Raw genomic sequence first — 26,116 nt, forward strand, 5'->3', positions numbered from 1 at the left:
TTGTTGGAGAGAAACTACAAGCCTCCAGTGTTGTGCTTGAGGTATGTGGCAGCGAGAAGGTTTCTTCTGTTTTCTTCAATTCTCGGTTCCTATAGAGTGAATCACTCTGGGTCAGTGGACGCTCTAGACGTGAAGTCTCATCTTTTGGAGGTGGCGTTTGTTCTTCCCTTCGGTGCTGTTCATGCTCTTCAGTTGCATGATTAAAGGTTCCCTCTGTCCCTTCACCCTCATTCTCTGGTAATCTCGAGTCACCTATGATTTTAACTCTCGGGCTATTGTTTTGTTCGTGTAGGCCTTCATATCTATTGGCGTCCCCGGCCGTATTAAAGGCGTTATTGTCCGGGGTGTCTTCTACTGGTGACTGGTGTTGTGGATATCTTGGCCCCTCCAGTGATTCTTTTACCGTTTGAAATATCGTTTCAAACTTCTTTAATTCGTTGTTTCCGGCTTGTATTAGCACTATTCCAGTTTTGTACATGGTTATGCATAGGTCTGCTCTGCATCTTATTGAAGATGCGGTCATAATTTTTGTTCCATATGGGATGTTTTTCGTAGATTTTACGGAGAGCATTATTGTGATGGCATTACGCCATTGAGCCGATTTCTTTGTGTAGAACATCAGGTCGTTCAATATTATGCCTTTAGCTATATTAAAATAAGGGTCGTAGAACAGTGTGTCCGGATTTTTTCTCAGGGTATTGTGTTTGAATTTTTTCGCAGCAGCTTTGGAAAGTTTAGCAGGGTATTCTATTTTCGAGGCGTTTGAGCCAGCCGCTGCTGTGTGCCTTTCATCCATCTTAATTTCGCGTTAAGTGGTCTTGAGGAGATTCTCCCCTGTTGGTTTGTTAATTCAATCGCTCTTGTTAAGCTGAGTCTTAGTTATTCAGGTGTAACTTTAGTTATTCCAGTATGTCCAAGGTTTCGATTGTCCTTTCTCTGTTTCCCTCAATTATCAGCTTAAAATGTCCTTTCTCTATTTCCCTCAATTATCAGTTTCCCTTTCCTCCACCAATAAGGGACTGTGACATTCCTATCTCTATTTCTTGTCTCTCTGTGCAGATCTGTTCGTCCTTATTTGTCTGCACTAGCCGCCATCTTAGGGTCAGGCATGCCGTATCGGTCTCCCAGCTTCTGTTATGTGAAGGATTCCCCGGTAGCCGTGTGTAAACAAGTGAGATGGGGAGACCTTTTCTGTCCTGCCCTCCCTTCTGCTGGAAACGCCGACTGGGATATCCAGAGCCTCTATCGTGGCTCACTCTTCTCTCAGCTCGCCGTCGCTTGTCCTTCCTTTGTGTCCATGCTCCTCACCGGGGCCGGATTCCTGGTAGCATAACCAGGGTTCCTCCCGCCGCTCTGGTTGGCGCAATCACTATTCCTCGCGTCGCTCCCCTGATTGCTCCCGCACAGCCGCTCCAGTCATGAGCCCTGCTCCAGGTCCTCCGACGCGGCACCAAAAACACTGGTCTATTTCCTCCGATCCCGCTTACCGGCACACCGCAACCAGCTTCGCAGATGCATCTGTGGTCCGACGCCTAGTCTCAGAACCGCTCCTCAGCACTACACTCGGGTGATCCACCGATCACAGGAAACTCGCCGCACGCCGAGCTGCTTAGTGACCATTAGTAAATGGGTATGTGATTGATTCTTTGCATTACTGACTAGATGTGTGAGGAACTCTATGGATGAGTGGCAGAGTCTGACTGCATGTATAGATGTCTGAGTGCATATTATAGTCCTGTATTGATGAGTAACTACTTGTATAAGTGACTGGATGTGTGTGTGTAGACCTAGAAAATAGGGAGTGCTATGTAGTGTATGGCATTCTTCTGTGCATGGTTTCAAAAATAGTAGTCAGCATTTTAGAATGGGTGTACCAAAGTTTACATTAGAGCATCAGTATGTGCATCAGATTGTCACGTGGATGATGTTATGGGTGATGTCATCAGGGATGTCATTTGAGATGTCATTAGTGATGTCACTGACCATGTCATGAGTGATGTAATATGTGACATCATCAGCAGTGCACTGTGTGCGCGCGAGTTATAGTTAGCTCAACTAACTATAACATGTGAATTTCTCTGGTTTTATATGAGTCAAATGTTCCACTAACTATAACTTCCCTGAAACCTATGTTTTTTTAGTGAATTTCTAAGTTTTTTTTAAATGTTAATTCCTAACTATAACGTGCCTGAAACCTATGTTTTTTCAGTGAATTTCCAAGGTTTTTTTAAATGTTAATTTCATATTTTAATGTTTCTAAAACCTATATTTTTTCAAATATTTCTTTTAATATTTTAAAGCTTTATTATACTTCCTGTTTTGTAACTTTAAAAATTATGTAATGTTTTATATCTTCCCCAAAAAATATGTATATATTTTAGTTTTTTCGGAGAAAACTGCACTCCCATACCAGTAGCGTACCAAGCGCCATCACCACGCGAATCCTATTCGCCATATTGCTAAACTTGTAAATGATCCGCATTTCGTATCCGATGACTTTGTGGCACTGCATCCCGTGCATGAAGTCACTCCAGCTGCTATTTTGGTATCCGACGGGTACGCAGTACCAAGCCATGCGTTACGTCATGTATGTATGGGGTCGCGCCCGTTGTGCATTCCGTATGTGACGAGTACACACTACCAGACCCTGCGTTACGTCACAGATGAATAGTGGCATGCCGGGTACGCCATTCCCTCTGTTTTTTTTTGTCTCAAAAGTATATCTAAATAGCTTTAAGCAGTATATGAGAACAATAAATAATCTAAAATATTTTAAACATTTATATATTTCTAACTGTAATAAACTTATATTATGATAAATATATTTTGTCAAAATCGCGTCAGGTGCGGCCTCCTTTCGCGCTTGGTGCGTGATTGCCATGTGACCTTAAAAAAAGCATTTGATTGCTTCATAACATTTCCCATTGTAACAGTTGGACAACCCCACCCATTTTACTCACTCTCTCTACAGCGTTTGATGAGAGACACCTCTTCTGCTTAGAAAGCTTTTTTGAAAACTTTTTTGCTGTGTACGCATATCTTATACTACACACAATATGCAACGATCATTTTGAGCAACGTTCATGGTCTGTACATTAGCCTTCCATGTGTGATGGCAATGCATCTCAATTGTTCCATCAAAAAACAAATGTGTGTTACATGACGCACCTGGTGTGTGGGTGTGCACATTATTGTGCTCCCTATCTGCCTGGGTATTCATGGCTCTAAGAAGTATCACGTGCCACGGGCAGAGTTCACCTCCTAGATCACATGTGACAAACAGTAAACATCAAATGTGTAGATTTCTTTTGCTGTACACTCTGTTGACAGGCTTTACCAACATACTAGTGTGTTATATGTGAGACATTCAGATTCACATTTGACATGCATTCCTTGACTGTAATGAGTGTTATCACTGTGTAACCTCACTGCTGATCCTCCCTCCATCCGACCACATTCACATGTGTATGCTTCACGATAGCAACACTTTCAATAATACCGCACACCATTGACATGCGTGTCTGCCCACATCCAAAACCTTGACAACGACATGTGATGTTCACCATTCAATCTTTTCAAACACCATCTCATTAGCGATAGTTGCCACCCTCCCGACACATGCTACACTACTGTAAATTGCACACTCTGAAAGGTGAAAACTACAAAAGAAACACACATAAGTACACTTCCTGGCCAGTCAGGAACTGAACAACGCCCAGCCCACTTTGCGTACGTATAAATAGGATAACCACAACACTACACGTTCCTCTTCTTCCACACTGCCTCAAGTGATATGTTCACATCCCCCTTGCATATCACAATGAGAAATTTAAAAAAAAGGGATCCGTGAGGTGTACACCATCCTGGCAATCAACCCTGGCTCTAAATTGTGACCACTACCCCTTGTTGTCTTTGAAAGGGATCCATGAGGTGTACACCATCCTGAAATCATCACTCCAGCTGAATTGTGAGCACTGCTGCCCATAGTGTTTGCTCATACAACAATGACAGCAGGTAAGCAGAGCAGCATGGGTGCACAGGCCCTCAAATTGAGCGCGGTGCGGTGGGACAGGTGGGGTGCATCACCCTGGCTGCACAGGTGCGAACAAACGATGTTGCTGTGCGCAATGATGGGATCTCTGACGTGATTCAGTCTCATCTCTGTCTCATTTTAAAGACCTGCTGGACCACACTGTAGGCCTGAGCCAGAGGGCAGCGCTGCCCTACAGCCATGTGGCATTGGCTTTTAGGGCACTGTAGTGAGCTTGTTACTAAGTGTACATGCACACAGCCTTCCGCCACTGCATTACACACGCACATTATGCTTCTACCATGCGCTCTGTTCCTTTCTATATGAACCTTCGTATAACGTATTATTATTTAACCTTGTGAATTCTCGAGCACTCCAACTCCTCTTTGAACCGTGATTACCACTAACAGTCGGTAGATCGTATTTAAAAACGAAGGATGCACTCAACTCCTGTTTTCTATCAAGCTTGAAATAAACCTTCATTTACCTCCAGACGTTTCCATCATTAAATATTTTCTCCCTTTTTCTGACATTGAATTGATTGACTCAAGATGCGCGGAGTGGGAGCTCACCCCGCAATGATGCCCTGGGCATTCTGACGCCTTCCATCGTGGTATCAAGACACCGTCCCTGTCCGGAGACCTGCTCTCCTACCGTGCAAGTGTACCCCGAACTCGGAGCTTTCACCAACACATCGTGGGACACACCGGGGGCAGGTGAGCAGTGAAGCCTCGGTGTGCAGGACCTACAATTGAGCACAGTTTGGAGTAAGGGGCTGGGGTGCAGCACCCTGGGTGCACAGGTGCAGGCAAGCGATTTTCCCGTAGCTAATAATGTAGGACCATATTATCAAAGAACGGCGATAACATTACCGCCTCTTTAGCGGCAGGAAACTGACACTAAAGCGGCGACAAAGGGCTTGATAATATGCTCTTGTGAATTCCCATAGATGCCCAGGTTCACAACAGAACCTGGGCTTCAATGGGAATTCACAAGGGCATTCTACAACACATGGAGGTTAAAAGTTTATCATCTTTTTTAAACCTAACAATGTTTTTTTGCAACATTTTCTCAAACATTTAACGGCACGTGCAGGTTAAAAGTTAACGATTGCTTCAAGTTCGAACACTGCATTCCAAATGCAAGTAGCAGGTGTGGTTTAGTTGATCAAATGTTATCCTATAATATGTACTCCACGTTCAAACAGCTTTATCTTAACCAATGACAAAGATGCTTTTCCACAAAACGAATGTGCACCCTACTTTTAAAAAACAAGGCTTTTCATCTCCCAATGAGGTACCATTTTGTATGTGAAAAGAAACTAGTTCCCCATCTTTAAACATATCCCTTGTTCTATGAAGGAACTGCATGAGCTACAGACATCTTTCCATACCTTCCAGCCATACCTTCAAAGTGCTAGTGTGGATCGTAGGACATAGCTATGTTTTCTGGTGCAAGAGGTATTTAGAACAGAGATGTATTGACTTAGACCTCGGTTTACAAAATGTGGACATTAAATGGTTTGGACAGAGAGGATTGAAGTGGCACCAATTGTTGCCTTTGTTTAAAACCTGTTTGCATCACCCTGACCTCGTGAGTGTGCACTGTGGTGGAAACGACCTAGGCACATTGACTGGGGTAGGTTTGGAAATGCTTATGAAGGACATCTTTGAACAATTGATGTTACTTTTGCCCCAAACTGTCTTTGTATATTCCAATATATGCCAAAGACAGAAGTGGAAATGGTCCAAACAATTTTGTCCTCAGATTGAACAATTTTAGAAGAAAGTCAACAAAGCTGTGTCTGCATATCTCAGAGACCACAAAATGGGCTCCATCTACAACAACAACATAAGTTTTAATATGGCGGATATCTACAGAATTGAAGGAGTACACTTTATAGATCAGGGAAACCGAGTTTTCCTGAATAACTTGAAGCTGTGCATCCACACTTATATGTAGCTCCAACTAATGAACACAAGGGCTCTTTTTAGAGCGACCCTACAACTTATATTTTATTCCCGCTCTTTTAGGGCCAGATAACGGCAATTCCTGGACCCTCGACAAAATGTATTCTCCACACAGCTGTGGTGCAGTGGCCATACCATCTCTCTTTGCAGCACAGACCTCTCGCTTTGATCCCCGGCTCTACTCACCCATCGGGGTGAGTCATTTGCGCTTTACAAATATCGTATTGAGTTACCTTCACACTCCCTATACAACACCACCTAAGCACCATATACAAGTTGAACAGGTGTGGCACAGCGCCCAGAGCACATGACTTCACAGCATAGCACACACAGTTTAGGCTCACAGTTTCATCCCCAAGTCCAGCAGCAGCTCAATTTAACAGCATGACACTCTAGGCAATACCTCACTTAATTTCCGTACCCCACACTTTCGAGCCAGTAGGGGTCAATAGTTCAACGGCTTTACCCCAAGTCCGTCAGCAGCTCAGCATACGCCCCAGCGCCATCAGACCCGTAAGAGTGAGAAGTTAGCACTTCACAAATACCGATTTGATACGCGCAAATTTACCTTCGCACCCCCTCTATAACACCTCCTAAGCACCATACATAAGCTACAATGTTCGAAACAAAAGTTCATCCAAGTAGCTATAACTACATGCTCACACTACTTGGACAGGTATAGCACATCACCTAGAGCATATGACTTCACAGCACAGCACACACAGTTTAGGCTCACGCTTTCATCTCCGAGTCCGGCAGCAGCTCAGCTTAGCATAGCACCATGAGACTCTAGACAAAACCTCACAAATTTTCCGTACCCCAGGACTTTCAGACCAGAAGGGGTCAGTAGTTCGTCCTAGTAGCTATACACACATGCTGACACTACTTCCACAGATGTAGTGCAGCGGCCATAGCACATGACTTCACAGCATAAGACACACAATTTGAGCTCACACTTCAATCCCAGAGTCCCGCACCAGCTCACCTTAGCAGCAACAGACTCTAGGCAATACCTCACTTAATTTCCGTAACCCACAACTTTCATACCGGTAGGGGTGAATACTTCGCTTCCCACCTCCTCTATAGCATACCCTAAACACCCCACAGAGGTTACAGTTCTCCGACCCTCCTATTTCCCACTTTTTTTGCACTTTTTTCCCTTTTACTCGCTTCAACTGAATCACAAAATGGCATCCAACACTTCCTAGTTACAACCGTTCGCAGCCAATAAGCAGCAAGCTTACTCTACTTTTACAGAACACGCTATTAAATGTTGTAATCTCTTTTTTAAAACTATCAACTGTAATATATGTGTCTTGTTCTGCAACTCCTCCCCTTAACACATCTTCATTTTCCCTAGAATCCTGCTCAGACCCATAGAAACAAAACTGCATATCACCAGCCACTTCCTACATCTACAAAAGTGCTCGACTTATTTCTAAGCCTGTGCGTAAAACTCCGCTCTGCTCACTGAGTTTGCAGAGGTTTGGCAAATCCGCGTTCCATGTAGAACATGGAGTTGCCGATATACCCAGCATTATACAACGGAGCACAGTTTTTTATGTGCTGGGGTACCCAAAATGCGTTTTTGAATGTCTGGGAGCAACTTACCGGGTTCCTGTGATCGCCGACGAGATCTCTGAGCTTTTCACGAGTGCCACAAGATTTGCTAGGCGGTCGCATTGTCCAGCCAGATTTTGCGATCACCAACACGTTATTCACAGGTGCCAACTGAGTTCCCTCAGAGGTTTTGTGACAAACGCGATTCCTAACGCACAGGATCTCACATGCCTGCTATCTGGAGAATGTTTTCTCTCCAAGCAGCATCAAAACCGTTTACTTTTTTTGTGCAAGGAGTGCTTTTTCTTTTTTTACTTTTATCAAGAGGATGGAGGTGCCCCAGAGTCTCCAACTTCCTGTTCCTGTCCAGCAGGCTCCTTCCAGTGCTTTGTCCATCTCCTGGTCACTTTTCATTTGGTATTGGAGCTTTAAGGATCACTCTTTGTGCATGCTGCATAATAAGATATCATTGCATTTTAGGACTTTACATTTGAGATTCCACATGTAAGTTGGAAAACTGGTGTTGTTTGTTTGATTGGGGCCATACACCTAGATTTATTTGTATTTTTCATTGATTTTTTAAATTTATTGTGGTGGGTGGCCTGTAGTTACAGTAGGGGCCTGGTTGTTTCTTTGTAAGTAATTTTTCTTCTTTTATAAAGGAAACATGTTGCACAGTTCACTACATTTTCTCCATGTTTTGAAATCAATTTGCAATATTGATTTAGTTCACTATGTAGCTAAGTAGTCTGCCAATTGGCCTTTCAGCCAGTAGGCCCAGTGCTACTCATGGGTTCATGAAACAACTGTTTCCCTGGTTTCTGTTGAAATTGACATCCTTTAGGCCATGGATGGCATTGGATTAAAATAAAAAAAGTATTTTTTGTGGTATTTCACAATATTTGTTTTCCATGTGTGTTAATGCCTTTGTTAGATGTGTGTGGTTGCAAACCTTTTTAGCCCTGTGGATTGGACTTTCGCTTTTTGCATTGTTGCATTAAACATGTGTTTTTTAGCATGTCTCCTTTGTCTGCACAGTGTGTGAGTGTGCTTGCATTGGAATAGTAGGCCAGCAATGTATTTGCCTCTGTCCCCACGTGGTGGGGCATTTTGCAAAGTCTGTGTCCTTAGGCCTGCTTGTGTTAGTTGTTTTTCTGGCCTCCTGCTTGTTGTTGTTGTGATCATGTGGCTGGCAGCCATCTTTTTGAAGGCAGTCAGTGTACTTTTGCCATAGGCCTGCATGGCTCTCAAATGCATTACTCTTGCTTGTTGTTAATGATGATGATGATACCATCTGGTACTGGCTGGCAGCCACTTTGTGCGTTTAGCCAGTGCCATATATTTGCATGGATTGTTGATCAATGAGATAATAGCAGCTCAATAAATTAATATTTAGACTCTTGAGGGGATTTATATTAATTTGTTAAGTTATTTATTATGCTTTCATTTTAATTTGTTTTCTTAATTTTTATTTTGTAATTACTCCAATATGTTTGATTTTTTCTATTTTCAAGTTTTGTTTTATGTTTTTAATTCTTGCAATTTTTTTCAGTTTCATAAGTAAGATGATTTGGCATCAATAAGTGCCTAACCCCATGTCTGCTATATGACATGCACAACAGTATAGGGATTGGTTTATTGCCATTTGTCAGCTGGAGCTCACTGAGTGCCACATCTGATGTGATGCATTGCACAATGCACATAAAGCAAACTGTTTCATTTGTATTTTGTTGTTGTTTTTCTTTCCTATCCTCCCTGAGTGTACAGTACACCATGAAAGCTTATGTTGTTGACAAAGTCTCAAAAACACAAATGATTACACTGTATTGGATTCTTCATTTTTTTATAACTGAGGTAACAAGTGTGACCACACACTAAATTATATCATATTTGTTTGTACGAGTAATTGAACTACAATAAAGCCATGTTTCACTGATGTTCTTCTTGCTTCGTTGCTTTTAGGTACCCAAGAGGAGGAGGAGACAACATCACCCTTACTACTGCCAGACAGAAGGCATTTGCACGACATCACATGTGACCACAGACATCTCTTCAACTTGTGAAGCCAAGTGCCACTGGTAACTGACAGCTTCAATATGCCCTCAAAGAAGAAAGGTACCAGCATAGAAACAGTTAACAGTGAGTAGAAAAAGACAGTTACCACCACTGGTATGTCGCCCAAGACATATTTTGGGGAATGAAAAATGTCCCCTACTGTAGTGGTGTCCTGGGAGCAAGCTGGGAGCAGCACCCCCGCATCAGCGTACCCACCCCACCAACCTAGGCCCAAGCACATGCCTGTTTCAGAGGCAGCCAGTCTGATCACGGCAATGTCGATGAGTAGTGACATTGAAATTGACTTATCGTTATCTCAAAGTAGTACCCAATCAATGCAGGAAACTCAGATAAGTGGACAACAACAGCCGAACCACCAATAGTAGTTGATCCCGAAGTAGAGGTAGTTCAGGAGATAGAGCTTCCTGCTGAGGAAGAAGAGCAAGTCACTCTTTCAGAAGACCCATTATCTTTTAGATTCACAGAAAGAAAAAGGAGGGTTAGTCCATCAACTTATTCTACAAGCCGCCCCTTCTGATGATCTAGACACCACTTGGATCCCGCCTCAGTCTGAGAGTGAGACACAGCAGGAGACAAGGCTAGGGAAAAGGAAAGTTCCTGAAAGCCTTAGAGTTATGAAGGTAGATATAGAAGAGGATGATGATAATCCAGTCATCATGGATGTTAACTCCGTCCCAATGGAGACTGACATCACCCCATCCGAAATTGCTCTGAAGGATGTGGCATCACAGATGCCACCAATACAGAAACTACCACCACCACCTCCAGCTGCCATATTTACAAAGTCCCAGCAGTGACCTACATCCACCACAACCACCTCAGTAGAAGTAGGTACTGCAGAGAGTCAAATGTATTGCCCACCTACCAGTTCATCCGACATTGCAAGTGGCACCAGCAGCATCAGAAAGTTAACCTCCCCATCCCTTACTACTGCAGACATTTTGGAAGACTCTAACACTGAGGTCTTTGAATGGCTGCTGCCAATAGGGCTTAACATTGGGTTTTTTGCCACGAACAATGGGAATAATATAGTTAAGTCCATGGCCAATGGTGGCTATTTCAGGGTCCTGTGTTTGGGGCACTGCTTTATCATCATTGTTCAAGACTTTCTCAAAAAAGAAGACAGAGGCAGCAACTTACTGACCACCTGCAGAAGAATCTGCACACATTTCCGCCATTCTTTTAAAGCTCGGAAGCATCTGAGGATTATTCAACGTGATAATAGAATGCCAGTTAAAGCACTCATACAGGAAGTGCCAACACATTGGCTCTCGACTCATTACATCCTTGAACATCAGTTTGAGCAATACAGCCCAGTCAATGAATATGTCATGCAAAAGCATGATCATTTAGATGGACCAATAGGGCCTAGTTAAATGCCTGATAGAGATGCTGCTTCCTTTCGAGGTGTTCACACGTGAAGTCAGCAAGAATGACAGTACCATGGGCCAAGCTATCCCACTGTTGCACATGCTACAGGAACAGCTAAAGGAGGTGTCTGCAATGTACACGTGTGGAGGAAATAAAAGAAGCATATAATTTGCTGGAGAGCTTAAGCCTTCACTTAGCTGCAAATTCAAGTGTGCAAAGAGACATAGGGCCTCATTACAATGTTGGTTAGAAAGACTCCGAACTCCATTCAGATTTTCCCAACCTGAGTTGAAACCCTTGTTTCTGACTCTGTAACATTTCCGACCAACTGATTATAATGGATGGTAACCGTTCGGTCTTTCCGACTTGGTTCCGACCAGCATTTAGATAATCCAAGTTGGTCAGAGCCGAATCGTACAGCTCTATGGACCTTGTTTCCAACCGACGTATTACGATATCGGATTTGGACAACCTTTCCGAATCGTTTTTTCTGACACGGAACAGCTGTTGCAAACTGACTTTGGGGGCCCATAGAACCCCCCCCTTTATCCGGAAGCCACCGGTTGGGTCCCATGGGCGGCACCCGTGGGTCCCCTCTTTGTAACCATTCACATCTTGTTAGACACCATGGGGTGCCTGCCACAAGGTGCAAGGTTTTGTGCAACCACCCATGTTTTCAATGGGAGCCTGTGTTGTCGGTGGGAACACAGGCTCCCAATGAAGTCAATGGGAGTCCGACCGAACGGTGCGTGGTACCATCTTAATCGGCCGGTTGGACTCCCCAAATCTGAGTTGGTCGGAAACAAGTCCAACAAAGAGTCGGTCGGCATGCTTTCCAACCAACATCATAACGAGGGCCATTGTGTCATGCAACCATTACTGGCCACTTTCATTCCTTTTTCAGATGGGGATTTTGCCAACTACAAAACTTGGATAGCAGTGCAAGCCAGTCAGCTAGAAAATAGAAGTCTGGGAATTAGAGGCCCGCTCCCCCAGGACACAAGTACTGGAGGGCAGCCTTCAAATTCTAATCTAGTTCTTATCATCACGCATGCATTTCCTTTATACCCCATAACAGATTTATAATGGTCGGGTACAAAGATGAATATGTGGCCTTGTGTAGTAGGGTTTGTCTTTGTCAAACCTTTCCCTCAACTCCCCCTTCCCATCCATTCATTGAACCCCTAACCTTCTTCCCCCTGGCTGATTTATTGAGGTGTGACTAATTTAAATTTACACCATTGATTGATTACACACTTGGTGGGACGGATGTGGTGAAAGCAACACCAACTCAAGGCAGGGTGAGGATCATCTTCTTCTGCTCCAAGAACAGCCCACACAGGAAATATTATATATGCTAGATTGCCCACCCATGCACAGTATTAGATAATCAGTTTTTTTCTCAGAGGAATATATTCCATTTGAATTGCCAGCATCATCATCCTTCCAGCACTAAAGTTTACGCTTGTCAACTCCGCTTCATAGCTCATGTCGACTTCAGTTTGTAACTTGTACTAGGCCACCATTCTGATTATGTTTTATATTACCTTAGCATTGCTTATCATGTTTTCTTTTTTGGTAATCTTCTTCCTGTGTACTACTACTAGTCGTAAGCTAGTCTCCCTCAGGTGACAGACTAATATTTCGGGCAAAGCGTGCATGTAAAACAGCATTAACTCAATTTTCAATATGTCAATTTAATTTGTTCCCTGCGAGGAATATTTCTCATCCTACAGTTTGAGTTCTGCTAGGAGGGAGTGGAACCTCTCTGCAGAATATGGTACTAGTATTTGACTAGTCCACTAGCATGCTCCTACTGTCTACTACTACCACCACCATGGCACCTTGGGAAACCATCACCACAGAGCTATCACTTCAGCTAATCACAGGTAAGAGAATAACTGTGAGGGATTCATTCATGATGCAATAACCTATATAATATGGAAATTCATTCACACACCCCTTCTGAGTCCATTGGGTTAATATAGTTGCAGACTGTATAGACCAGGAGTAGAGACAGAGCGTAGTAGGACAAGTGAGGGTACAGCATCTAACTGTTGTTGTATTACACTATGGGCAGTTTTCAAAAAATTGGCTGGGGCCCTGCGGCAAAGGAAACAGTGTGAAGTAAAAGAGTAACCCCCCAAAAAGATTTGCATCATATGTAAAACTATAATATCCCCTAACAAATATAAACTAGAAGGAAACCCACAACACCTAACCCACTCCTCCCTAACCCCAACCAATGTAAAGCAAGTCCAAAATTTAAGTTGGCCATATACATCAAATGTCATTAAAAAAAATATTAAACACCCAAGTTTTCCCCAACTCCCACATTACCACCATCTCCCCAACAAGTCCCACCCACCAAACATAATATTAAGAAAGGGGCAAGAGAGGTTTAGCACGGGGCTAGGATTTGGATCTTTCTTTCAAGCTGGTCCAAATGCTCCTCCATCCAGGCCTCCAGGCGCACCATCCTCAGGAGAATGCAGCGCTGAATGAACTTCTAAGTGTACAGGAGGGAGCCGCAAAGGTTGAATGGCAGGGAACAGCTGCCAGATCACGGCGCTATACTCCCAGAAGCACTGGGAAGCCTGGGGCATTGGAGGCTGTAGATGCTGCTGCTTCCTTCTCCTCCTCCTCCAAGACCACTAGCTGCCGATATTTTGCCCTGATGGCCTCTAGCTTCCCTTACCGGGTCTTGGCTGCTATCTCCTGCCTGGTGGGTTGGGAAGGAGTAGCTATATCAAGAAAGAAAAAAGACAATTGTAACCAATACTCTTAGCAAAACAGTAACACATAAAATTATATATTGGCATAGTAGCACTAACAGTACATAATATTTGTGGTATCCTCGATTACTCAACCCAAAGATGTGGATGTGATTAGAGTTTCAGCCATTAAACACTATGGAATACACAAGTAATTTGATTCTTCTTCTCTCTCCTGTTTAGCTAAATTAATCTTGTAGGCATGTCAGCACAGATTGCGCCCTGGACAGACATACTTTTGTCACAGACTCATGATACTTTAAAACTGTCTTCAAGTGGGGCAGCTGTACTACACAATTATCTTTTTTTCTATTATGGCCATGCTCTATTAAATGACTACAAGAAGGCAGATAATATGAATAGTCAATAGACATGAGGTACTACTATTGTAACCATGCAGCCGATAGGCCACCAATGGCTGACACTATCGAAATGCCATGGGTAGGGAGTGGGCCTGGAGGGAGGCGATTGATGATGGTTGGGTACATACTATATTTGTTGTGCTTGAAAACTAAGGAGTAGTCTTAAATACAACCTCAAACCTTTTAATCAAAAACCTTGATAACATAAAACATTCCGTTGTTTATTCTTCTTCCCAGGGATGTCTCCATTTATCATCTCTATCCTTGGCTTTGCTACTCAGGGACAGTTTAAGTTTCTTTTACATTCTCTTCATCCATTCTTCGCCTATGAATAAATACCATCAACCATCCAAACATGGCTAGCATTCTCAAGAAACCTTTCACCAACATACATTTGTCATTTTACCATTCATGCATCCTTTACTTGCCTTTGACTCATCAATCCCCCGGGGGATTCCTGTCATCCATACACTTTGACCTACTCAGGCAGGCATAATTTCCATCACCTTTCACCCATCCTTCAACCACCCATGCATCCTATCAGCCACCTACATATGTACCCCTTCACCCATGCATCCTTCTCTGCCAGTCATATTACATTTTACCCATCCTTCCTCCTTCCATCCTTCTTTCCCTTTTCCGTAAACCCATCAAGGTCTTACTCTTCTTCATAAAACTTTCTCTGCTGAGTTGAAGATAGAAAAGACCATTCTTTACTCAACTTCCGCTGTTTATATTAATGGTAAGTAAAGGGTGTCTTCAACTGTTCACAACTTATTCTCAACAGTACAGTGTACAGTGTACACCCTAGCACTGCAGTGAGTGTATACATTGTCAATAAGCAAGCAATATGACTTACCACTGCCAGCCACTGCTGATGGCTCACCTCCTTCAGCCATCGCATCTGCTCCCTGCTGGCTGGCATCGCCGTCCACACTGGCACCAGTACTGGTGGTCAGTATGGCTAGAAAAAAATGTACACATTTTTTAGATGCCATGTACGCCTCACCCTATTTAATTTTTTCCCTAGCAAGGTTGAAAATACATACACCACACACATCACTATAATTCAGGATTTGAGACACATCAGTGTCCTTATCAGATGCCCATTGTTGTTAATTTATGACTGAGATGCTTTTTGGAATGTTGAAGTTGTTTTATTATACCTCATGAACTGTATATAATGACAGCAAAAACTTTGTACAGCCAGAGACTTTGAGCAGATGCAATCTGTCAAGGCTTTACCTGCCCCAGTGTTTAATTATACCAACTTGTTCCTGTTTTGCCAATTGCCTCTTTTCTTTTCATTTCAGACAGTATGTCCCATCAAAAATAATAACATTTCCGGTTGGGCATTTTGTTGGTGGCAATTTTTGAAAAGCCTCTGAAGAAGACAATCTGTGAAGGACTGGACTCAGTGGCTGGAGCTATTGGTGAATCTGAGTTTTTGAAAAGAAGTGAGTGGCCAACTGGGCAGACAATCGGACATAACATATGGTCTTCTTGGTTGGAAAATGTAATGGTGCCGAACTCCTCCTCCTTATACTTCCTTCCAGGCATGGTGCACGGTAATCAGTATACCATCAACTACTGCTGATAATATTAGTATGACTAGATGAGAAAAAAGGCACAACTTTAGGGTGTCCAACAGCATTTACTGATTGAGCATGAAGATGTGAGCGAAAGCCTCCTAATCTTAACAAATATGCATAGAATACCTTACTTGGGCATGGAATCTGTATGGCAGATTAGCAGTACTAGTACTAATAGTAGTAGGGATTAATGGGTTCTCTGAGTATTACAGTTCCACCACTAGGCAGTCCACAAAATATATAAGAGAGGACGGAAAGCTGACTAAAAAACCAGAAGAAAGCAAACTACAGACAGACTAGTACAGACAGAGGCAGTTTGAGGTAAATATACAGACACTAAAAATCTAAAATAACTAAGTTAGTAAACAGGATAATGCAGGAATAACAGGCATTTAGAAACAGATAGATTGAAGAGGATTTGGGGAAAAATAAAATAAATAAACAGAAAGAATAGTGCAGAATAAAGAGCAGTAAAAGTTAGGGAAATATATATTATTAATAACAACACGAGCACTTACTGGAACCAGCAAAGCCAACAGGCGAGGAGTGTTCTTAGGAGGCACCTCAATCTCCTGCAACCGGCTCAGACAACCTCATCTTGCCCCTGGTTGCTGATGATCATGTTAGACAGAATTAACTAATTGCTCCAAAATGATTTTTTGGAAAGAAATGGCTATTGTGGTAACATTGACCTTTCCTACATCAGATTGACTAGTTGTAGACTAGTATCGGTGTCGCGGATCGTCCTATCTTTTTTATTCCACATATCCAATCAGATTCCTAGCCCACCTATTACAAAGACTTTGGAATGAATTTCAAAAAAATAAAATTTGCTTTGAAGTTCCAATCTCATTCGCAATCATCTCAACCCCGTTTGACGGGCCAATTCACTAAGTTTGCATTTAGTCGTTAAATGCATAGATGGGTGCATGCATATTGCATACAATGAATGTGTTGGTTGCTAGTCACTCACAATACGAACTACAAAAAAGGTTCTACTAAGCACTGAAGAAAGAGGACGTGAGCTGCTAAATTGCTAATAATAAGTAACTGACTAACTGCCACCATCTTATTGACAGGCCAAGTTGCAAACAAGTATGATTAGGTAGCGCCAAGCACCTGTCTAGAATAACCATCACATAAATTATGTAAGATTTGTAAACGTAACTTACCTGGATGTGAGCAGCATGGTTGCTATTTTGGAATTTATTTTTAGCAATCACATACAACACACAAAAATAATCATAATTAGCTACTCACCAAGCATGTGACCTCAACCCCTAGCAGGTCCAGCAGGTCCTGCTCTTGGCCCAGGATGTTAGACCACCAGTGCATCACATGGTTGTGGGTGCGCTGGACCCCAGAGCAGCGATACACTGCCCAGTGCACATTCATCCACTGCTGCTGCCACTCCTGAAACCTGTACCTGGACCAAGGTCTGCCGCCTGCTGCCAGGGTGGAGGGGAGGTGAGCTGCACAAAAAAAACAAGCTCTGCCACCTTCACCTCGGAAAACAAGGCCTGGGCACCTTCTTCCACAAGGGAGACAGCTCTTCTTTGCGTGGGTCGCACTCTCTGTGATGATGCTGGGAGTGCGGAGTGGAAAAGAACATTTAGAAAATAAAAAATTGAGGGAAAGTAAAAAAAATTGAAATAAAGAATATATAGAAGAAACAGTACAACAGTACAAAACTCACTAAAAAACACACACAAGTAAAAAAAACACACATTATAAACTTAAAAAGAATGAGGGAAAGATAATAAATAAAAAAGATTAGAAAAAAGTTTTGTGAAAGAAGTATTGAAGAGATTAAGGCAGGATTGAAAAGTAAGGCTGACCAGGTTTAGATCATATCTCTGAAGACCTGTTTGTTCTTGATAAAGAGAACTGGGTACGGTATTTGCTTTGGTTAGCAAACGCTATTGTAAATGGAGTCTCTATCCCAGAATCTTGAGTTGGTGCCGAAATCCTTCCTATCTACTAAAAAGGGGATTGTTCCTGTCCCAGCAATTACAGGCCGATTAGCCTTATTGGATTCCATACAAAAGATTACCACAAGGCTCTTGCTGAGAAGGACAAAGAAGTGGATTGAAACTAAAGATATATTATCCCCCCTTCAGGCAGGATTTCATTCCCATCTAAGCACCTTTGACAAAATTTTCCGTTTCTTATTAATCTATTGGCGTATTGTTGTAATAGGAGGTGGTACCATCTATGCAACCTTTGTTGAACTTAAGTCAACTTTTGATATGGTCCCACGTAAATAGCTATGGGAAGTATTGCATCACCTAGGGATGCCAGCAGAACTTTTATCTATGGTAGTGCGATTTCACAAGGACAATTTTGCACAAGTCCGATGGGGCACCCATGGAGATGTAACACCACGATTTCCAGTTTCCAAAGGGGTGCGGCAAGGGTGTGTCCTAGCCCCAACCTTATTTTCATTGTTTATTAATGGGGTTGTAAATTATTCTCTCACACACCCGACAGATGCTCCATCCCTTGTTGGCACCAAAATGCGGTTACTTATGTTTGCGGACGACACCCTGATTATTCCGAAGACACAGGTAGGGCTGGATAGGGCACTTAGGCGATTTGAGGTGTTTTGCCAAGATCACAACCTGGTGGTTAACGTACAAAAGACAAAATGTATGGTCTTACACAGGCACAATGTAGGGAAAGGGAGGGTAGCCATGAATGGGAAGTAACTAGAACAGACAGACATGTTTGCATACTTAAGGAATCCCCTGAGCAGAAAACTAAATTGGAAGCCTCACATAGATCTCATGGCCCTTAAAAACAGTCAACTAGCCGGGGTCCTATTAAAAAAAATCAATCTCTCCCATATCAAGCCCATTGGTCCAGCAATTAAAATTTATAACACCAAGATCAGGTCCTCCATAATGTATGGTGCAGAACTATGAAGCTTCCATGACGCATAGTTTGGACACTGTTAAAATGTGTAAAAACTACTCACAAGAAAGGTACACCACTCTCTTACAAAGCAATTCTAAAATGCCAACCTGTTCACCTTTCTACTCTATCATCATGAGAAAAGTAGCAAATTAAATAATGCATTTTATTTTAGACTACTTAATATCCACTTGTGAATGGTTAGCATCTGTTTACCTGTTACCTCTCTTTTAAAAAAAAGGTTGCTGTCGCCCCTGTTTACGCGATTTATTTGCGATCATTGCATATTATTTGTGAACAAAGTGGGAGTTCAAACGGATATCTAGCTTCATTTTTCTGAAATTTAAATTCTACACAACAGTTTATTACATAGACCTGTGATGGGAATTAAGACTTGCCATTACTTACATTGTGTCATCACTCCTCAACTTAAAAAAGAAAATGTTCTGTCTCTTTAACACCCTTCCCCCAATACAGTCTTAGCTCAATGTAGCTAGCAACCCAGTGGAAACAGAAGGTTGAGAGTTCACAGCACATTCTAGAGAGAACATTCTGTTTTCCAATAAGATACAGAGGGTGTGGTTTACTTCATAGATTCAAAAGCATTTCCATTTCTTTTTTATACAGCAACCAATAATAAGACTTATTTCTCAGCCATCCATCACACTGCCTAACCTTATTCCCGCTCATGCTCACAGCATCCAATGAAATATGTATATATATATATATATATATATATATATATATATATATATATATATATGCTTGGTTTTCCAATAAAGGAATGTCGACCCCACGTCGTTTGGCAAATTTCCTTTAATATCAGCTGAACAAAGTTAGACGCGTTTGACCTGTGTTATTTCTGTGACACATGACAATCATTTAAACAATGAAGAATTACTCGCAGTTCATTCAGTTTACAGTGCATTGACCGGTTGTCTTTTAAAACAAAAGAGGCTATAAATTGAGACTCTGGCAGTTTTATACAACAATACTGTGTAATATGTTTAAGGATATTGTGCAAAATATGTCGGAACAGCGCATTTGCAATGTGCCAGGTTTCGGGATAACGGGTGCCGTCATTGCGGTCCTCTGCCACAAATGATTCCCTTAACATCTAATATTAATAATTCCATCCGGTTCGTAAAAATCATTTCAACATTAAAAACAATGATTTTACATATGTACAAATCAGTTTATAAACATTGTGTGGGCTGAACCCAAGTCACTGCCCTAGTGGGCCTTGGTAAACATCACACCTTGCCTTATCGTCCCTCAGTATAACTTGTTGTATACTATTGTAAATTGTCCACTCGCCTGTGCAAAAACATCAATCACAACCTCTAGCTGTCAAGCCCAAGTGGGCATAATAACTCCTATAGATATCAAAAGACATTCCCAATACTTAAACATTAGAACCTGATTTCTTCTTCCTTGTGCTCAATGTGATTCCGGTAATGCTAAAACCAGTTAAAACTGACAGGATTACGGGAGTAATTCATAGATATGTATACAAATCTTATTCCATATTAAGACCCATAGGGGTTTTGGTGTTAAGTTTGATAATGTAACTGGATTCCAGTCTGCGCAAGGTTCTCTGTCTATCACATGCTCTCATGTTGACTGGGACAGCATCAATAACAAAGTATGTTAATCCTTTCACATCTTTATTGTAGCAATGTTCAAAGTGGCGAGCTACAGGGTAAGATTTATCCGCATTCTTTATGGCTAGTAAGTGCTGTAGCACTCGCTTGTGAACTTGAAGAATTGTGCTGACTACGTACCTCAGGCCACAAGGGCACTGAAGCACGTAGACAGCAAATTCTGTTTTGCAAGTGAATTGCCCTTTTATTTTCTGCTCTTGCTTGGTGAACCCTGGAAACTACTGGTATTCGTACTGAAGGTACAAGCCTTGCATTTAGTGCATTTTATAAAGCTGTCCTTCCTTGCTAACCATGTTTTGGTATTCTTTGATGCTTTCCCTCTTGGCAACACGTTGCTGACTAATGCTTGTTTCAAAGAACGTGCCCGTCTGAAAGTAATAACTGGCCTTCTCTGAACCACCTGCTTTAAAATTGGGTCATTACTTATTATGTGCCAATGTTTCTGCAGAATCCGCCTCAAATCGTTATGTTGGTAGTTATAGGTAGTAATCATCCTACATTGCGAGTCCCCTGTTACATGCCTTTAGTTATTCTTACTGGAGTTGAAAAGTAATTATTCCCTAGATTTTTTTGGTGGCTCTGTGTACAGTTGTTTCAATACATTCATGTGCATACCCTCTCTCAGTGAACCTGCTCTTTAGACATTCTAATTCCTTCTCCACATCACTGTTGGAGCTGCAGTTTCTTACGGCTCGAAGATATTCCCCATAAGGGATGCTTCTCACCAAGTTTGTCGGATGAAAAGTCATTTTCATGGAGCAATGTGTTCCCATCGCTGGGTTTACAGAATAACTTCATATATAGTTTCCCTTGGTTGATATAGACAGTCAGATCCAGAAATTTCACTTCGGCACTACTAATAACACTAGTAAATTTCAAGTTTAGATGAATTTTTTGTAGCTTCCTTACAAACTCTCGGGCACTGTACTCATCTCCCTTCCAAACTACAAATACATTTTTCGATGTAACGATGCCAATGGATTACATTATGTTGCCATGCTTGTGCAAAAAGCAACTGGACCACCGGCTCCTCCCACCAGCCCATATGCAAATTAGCATAGCTAGGGGCGAAGCAGGTGCCCATCACCGTGCCACATCGTTGATGATAGAAATCTTCGATTAACCAGAAAAAGTTGTTTTCCAAATAAGTAGTGACCATGGATAGCAACATCTGGGTGTGACGCACACGTTTTGCTGATCTTTCTACCAAGAAATATCTGACTGCATTTACCCCATCCTTGTGACGAATACTGGTGTACAAAGTCGTCACATCGATTGTCATTAAAAGAAAATCAGATTCCCATGGCATGTCATATACCTTGCGCAAAAAATCCCCTGATTCTTGAATATAAGTGGGGAGCTTGATGACTTATGGGCATGAAAATGTGTCAACAAATTTATATGTGTGTTCAAAAGTGCGATCTTTACCAAAGTTGTTAGTGAACGAGTCTGCAGGGCAGGCGAAACGTGTCTAAATTTGTTCAGCTGATATTAAAATTAATTTGCCAAACGACGTGACATCAACATTCCTTTATTGGAAAACCAAGCATATCTTCAGAACGGGCTTTGGAAGTCTACATTACGCCAACGCGACTTTGGGTGAGGAGGTGGAGGGCTACCAATATACATATATGTGATCTAGACCGGGGAGACCCGGTCGAAACGCGTCATGTTGTGAAGAATGGAGAAAGAAACGCACCTTGATAAATCGTAAGTGGTGGTCCGTTCCTGGAAGCATGGCTGGATAGAATGTTGCAGCAATTTCGTGTGGACAGGATTTGGTGTTTCATATATATATATATATTACCTACTGGCGGTCGCCAGTAGGTATATATAGTTAGGATTTTTTCTCTATGGGTTTTTTGAAAATTCTATGTCTAATAACTTTGGCGTTTGTGGACGGAATTGGCTGAAATTTTCAGGAAAATGGCACATTTTGTTTCTGAGCAGCCCTTGAAAATTTGGGGGGGGTTCGTCCAGTGGGGGCCGAGAAAAAAGGGGGGTCCCAAAACGTGTTTTTAACATTGAGTTTTCCATAGGGCGGTTGGCCTCACTTTTAGCCCGAACGGCTGAATGGATTTGCACGAAACTTGGCAAAATTGTAGGGACTGGTAGCCCGATGTGCCTTTTGTAGGTCTCAATATATGTGCTCCAGTGGATTTTGAGAAATTAACGTTTAAAAAAAGATATATATCTGTAAGCGCGGACTGGGCAGCGCACTGGTTCGCGGACTTTTCGCGCAACGGAGCTTTGTGAAGCGAAGCTGATTGGTTCTCCGGCGTCTGTCAACATTCCAAACAGTCCGTAGCGGCCGCCATCTTGTCTCTCGGTAGGATCGAGAGACAAGAGGAGGTCAAAACAAAGGGGGAAATAACTATAAGGGGGCATAGTAGATCCTCGCTGACCCCCTAGGTTTGATGTGGAGGTTTTAAAAGGGCCCCGCGGGGCAAAAAAAAATAATAATAATAATAATTGAACGGCTGAATGGATTTGCACGAAACTTGGCAAAATATTAGGGACTGGTAGCCCGATGTGCCTTTGCTAGGTCTCAATATATGTGCTCCAGTGGATTTTGAGAAATTAACGTTCAAAAAAAGATATATATCTGTAACAGCGCTCCGCTTCGCGTAACGGAGGTTTGCGAAGCTGATTGGTCATTCTGTCACTGGGCTATAGTTGGGCTACATCTGGCTGATATTTGGGCTACATTTGTTTTTTTGTGTGTCTGGCGGCCATCTTTGGGCTACATTGGGCTTCATTGGGCTACATTCGGCTAATTAGCAAATAGCTCATCGCAAACTAGGAATGGTAAAGAATCGCTATTTATTCCTTAAAGTTCGCTATTTAGGAAATGCAAAAAACTTTGATGATACATATGGCGGTTCATCTCTAACAAGATAAGAAGCATAGGGATACATTTATGATGACTGGCGCATCACCAGGGATGTGTTAGTCATTCTGTGCCGCTGTTCCGTCACCTATGGTGTGCTGCATTTACAATGCGGCGCATCATGGGGCAAAAACAGCACAGATGCGTGATGTATCTGTGCCGTAAAGGTGGCGCATTGCTGGAGTTGTATCGCAAGTGTGATGAAGCTCCAGCAAGGGTCGGGGGTGCCCCTGTCGCAGGGTTTCTGTTCTCACACAGAACTGTGGACAGAGGATTGGAACCTCGGCGAATTAGGGTGTCCCAAAACTCACGTTAGTAATCAAAAACTCCTTAGCAAGCTAGGTACAGTGTCACATTGGATATAACAAACTCTCAATGTTTAGACAATCCAGAATATGAACTTATAGTACCTCAGGATACGTGGAACTCATGAACAGTCGGTCGTTATAGATTTCTTAGAAACCAGAACATGGAGTTAAGAAGAACAGATGTGTATTTGAAATGTTTATTTACTAATGCCGTCTTCTCAGGCGTAGTACCTTAGATAATAAAAGTACACATATTATCAGTAGCAAAATTACCAGCATAGTTACTAGTACATAAAAAGTGAATGGTGATAGTATGTTAACATGCTGTAAATGAATAAGAGTTAGCAACACTTATAAGCAGCCGCGGGCCGTGGAGGGAGTTACGTTGAGGCAGGGAGGCGGGGAGGGGGAGAAGCAGGGTGGAGAATACAAGTACACATATTATCAGTAGCAAAATTACCAGCATAGTTACTAGTACATAAAAAGCGAATGGTGACAGTATGTTAACATGCTGTAAATGAATAAGAGTTAGCAACACTTATAAGCAGCCGCGGGCCGTGGAGGGAGTTACGGTGGGGCAGGGAGGCGGGGAGGGGGAGGGGCAAGGTAGAGAGGGCTCCACCCTGCTTCTCCCCCTCCCCGCCTCCCTGCTTCACCGTAACTCCCTCCACGGCCCGCGGCTGCTTATATCTCACCCTCCCTAATACACATATTATATTATTTGCTAAGAAGGTCTCTTTGTGTTGGTTTAGGGCGTGCCCATACTTTAGTGTCTTAGATTTGAAGGAATCACATCAGCATACACCAGCTCTCTCTTCATGTGAACCGCATCAACTGTTGTGTATGTGTGTTCGGCAAAGCAATATAAAACCCGCCTCATGCCCAGAATTGGCAGAAGTTGCACTTATGTTATGAGTATGAAGTCGTGGAGATCAGACCTCATAACAATTCTGTATCGTGTTGTTCTTGAAACTTTAGCACTCGCTGTACAGATATAGTTTAACAAGTAAAGCAGATAGTAGACCAATAACATATTATTCTCATGTAAACCACGATGAACTACTAGGTGGAAAGCTAAAGCAACAACTAAGTGTCGTGTGCAGAAGTTGCAAAAAAGGAAAAATGGCGTTTAAACCGGTAATGAGCCCATGCTAACTTAACACGGTGTAAAGATATCCAGGACCTAGATGACACCTCCTCATGATCCGGAAACGAACTGAATAAGATAATAGAAGTGCCATCTCATGAGAGCAGATTGCAAGTTTATATGTGGACGGTCCGCAAGGTAAAGCATTAAAAACTAGGAAAATTTAATGCTAAAGAAAAATAAAACAGCCAAGTACTTTATCGAGTCTTAAGCCAATAGGCAAGGTAAATAATAAAAACTTGACAAATAAGTCAATGAATTGTCAATGAAATGCTAGTACTCAGCATATCAAACATGAAAAAGGTCTATGACATAACTGTGTATGCAAAATAAGCTGCAACAGCCTCCAATAGGAAGTCACCGTCTTCATCCGAAAACAGTTCAGCCATCCAATTTAAAAGCGGAAAAGAACATACGTGCTCTCCCAGCACCGGATCCTCTATCACCATCAGAGGACAGCTCGGTGGGTTTTCAAGAAAGCTCTGTTCCAAGAAAGACTGTGCTGCCGCCAGTAAATTCCAGGGACCAAGTAGTCCATGCATCAATGCCACAGCCATAATCCTTTCGCCAGGACAAACCAACTCGTGAGTAATGATAGGAGTCATCAGCTGATTAAAGTCGACGTCAGGAGAAACCGGTCCGCAGAGACACAAATCAATGGCCCAATCGAAATCACAGGTCAGGCAGTGAAATACAGGCTGGACACAGGTGAAGTAGGAGAACCGAAAAGATAATCCATATGCCGTGCTTAATATCGCCAACGGCATTGTGCCATAATATTCTAGCATGCGATTGCGGAACAGTGTCAGCAGCTGCAGGGTTGGAGGTTGCATAGGAGGGACATCCATATTTAAAAATGTAAAAAAGCACAAGAGCGTCCGCTGGTAATGCAAGTAAAAATGCCAATCCACGAACCAGAGTGCAGAAAATACAATGAAAGGAAGCAGGGATGACTCCAAAGATTTTCTCAAATGAAGTGACGAGACCACTGGTAACAACTTTAAAAAAGTGCACCAGGGACTTTGTGGAGGATGCGTTAAAGATAGTCGGAAACATGTTGCTGAAATTGAAAGGCAAATGTTAATTGAAAAAGGTTTTGCACCTCTGTATGGGTGTTCGCTATGTGAAGTACGAAAGTTTCACGGGCCGAACTCAAGGCCACCTCTCTCTGAGACAAAAGAGCTCTTATTCTTGCCATGCCGTTGAAACGTGTCTCAAGGTTGGTATTTGTGGCCAGATTGAAAACTCCCTATGTTCATGTGTGGGAGGAAATAGAACATTTCTGCAGCAAATAACCCGTTCACTTACTGTTACGATAAAAGGAATACTTTTAATTAACTCAGAACAATCTTCATTATTGAGCATCAAATAACTACCATTTTCCAACAACTTGAACGTGGGGATGATAGCAGGAACTGGCGTGCCTTGCAACACGCAAGCCATATTTGGTCGGTGTTTG

The sequence above is a fragment of the Lissotriton helveticus genome, chromosome 8 (assembly GCF_964261635.1).
Source record: "Lissotriton helveticus chromosome 8, aLisHel1.1, whole genome shotgun sequence".
NCBI classification, from domain to species: domain Eukaryota; kingdom Metazoa; phylum Chordata; class Amphibia; order Caudata; family Salamandridae; genus Lissotriton; species Lissotriton helveticus.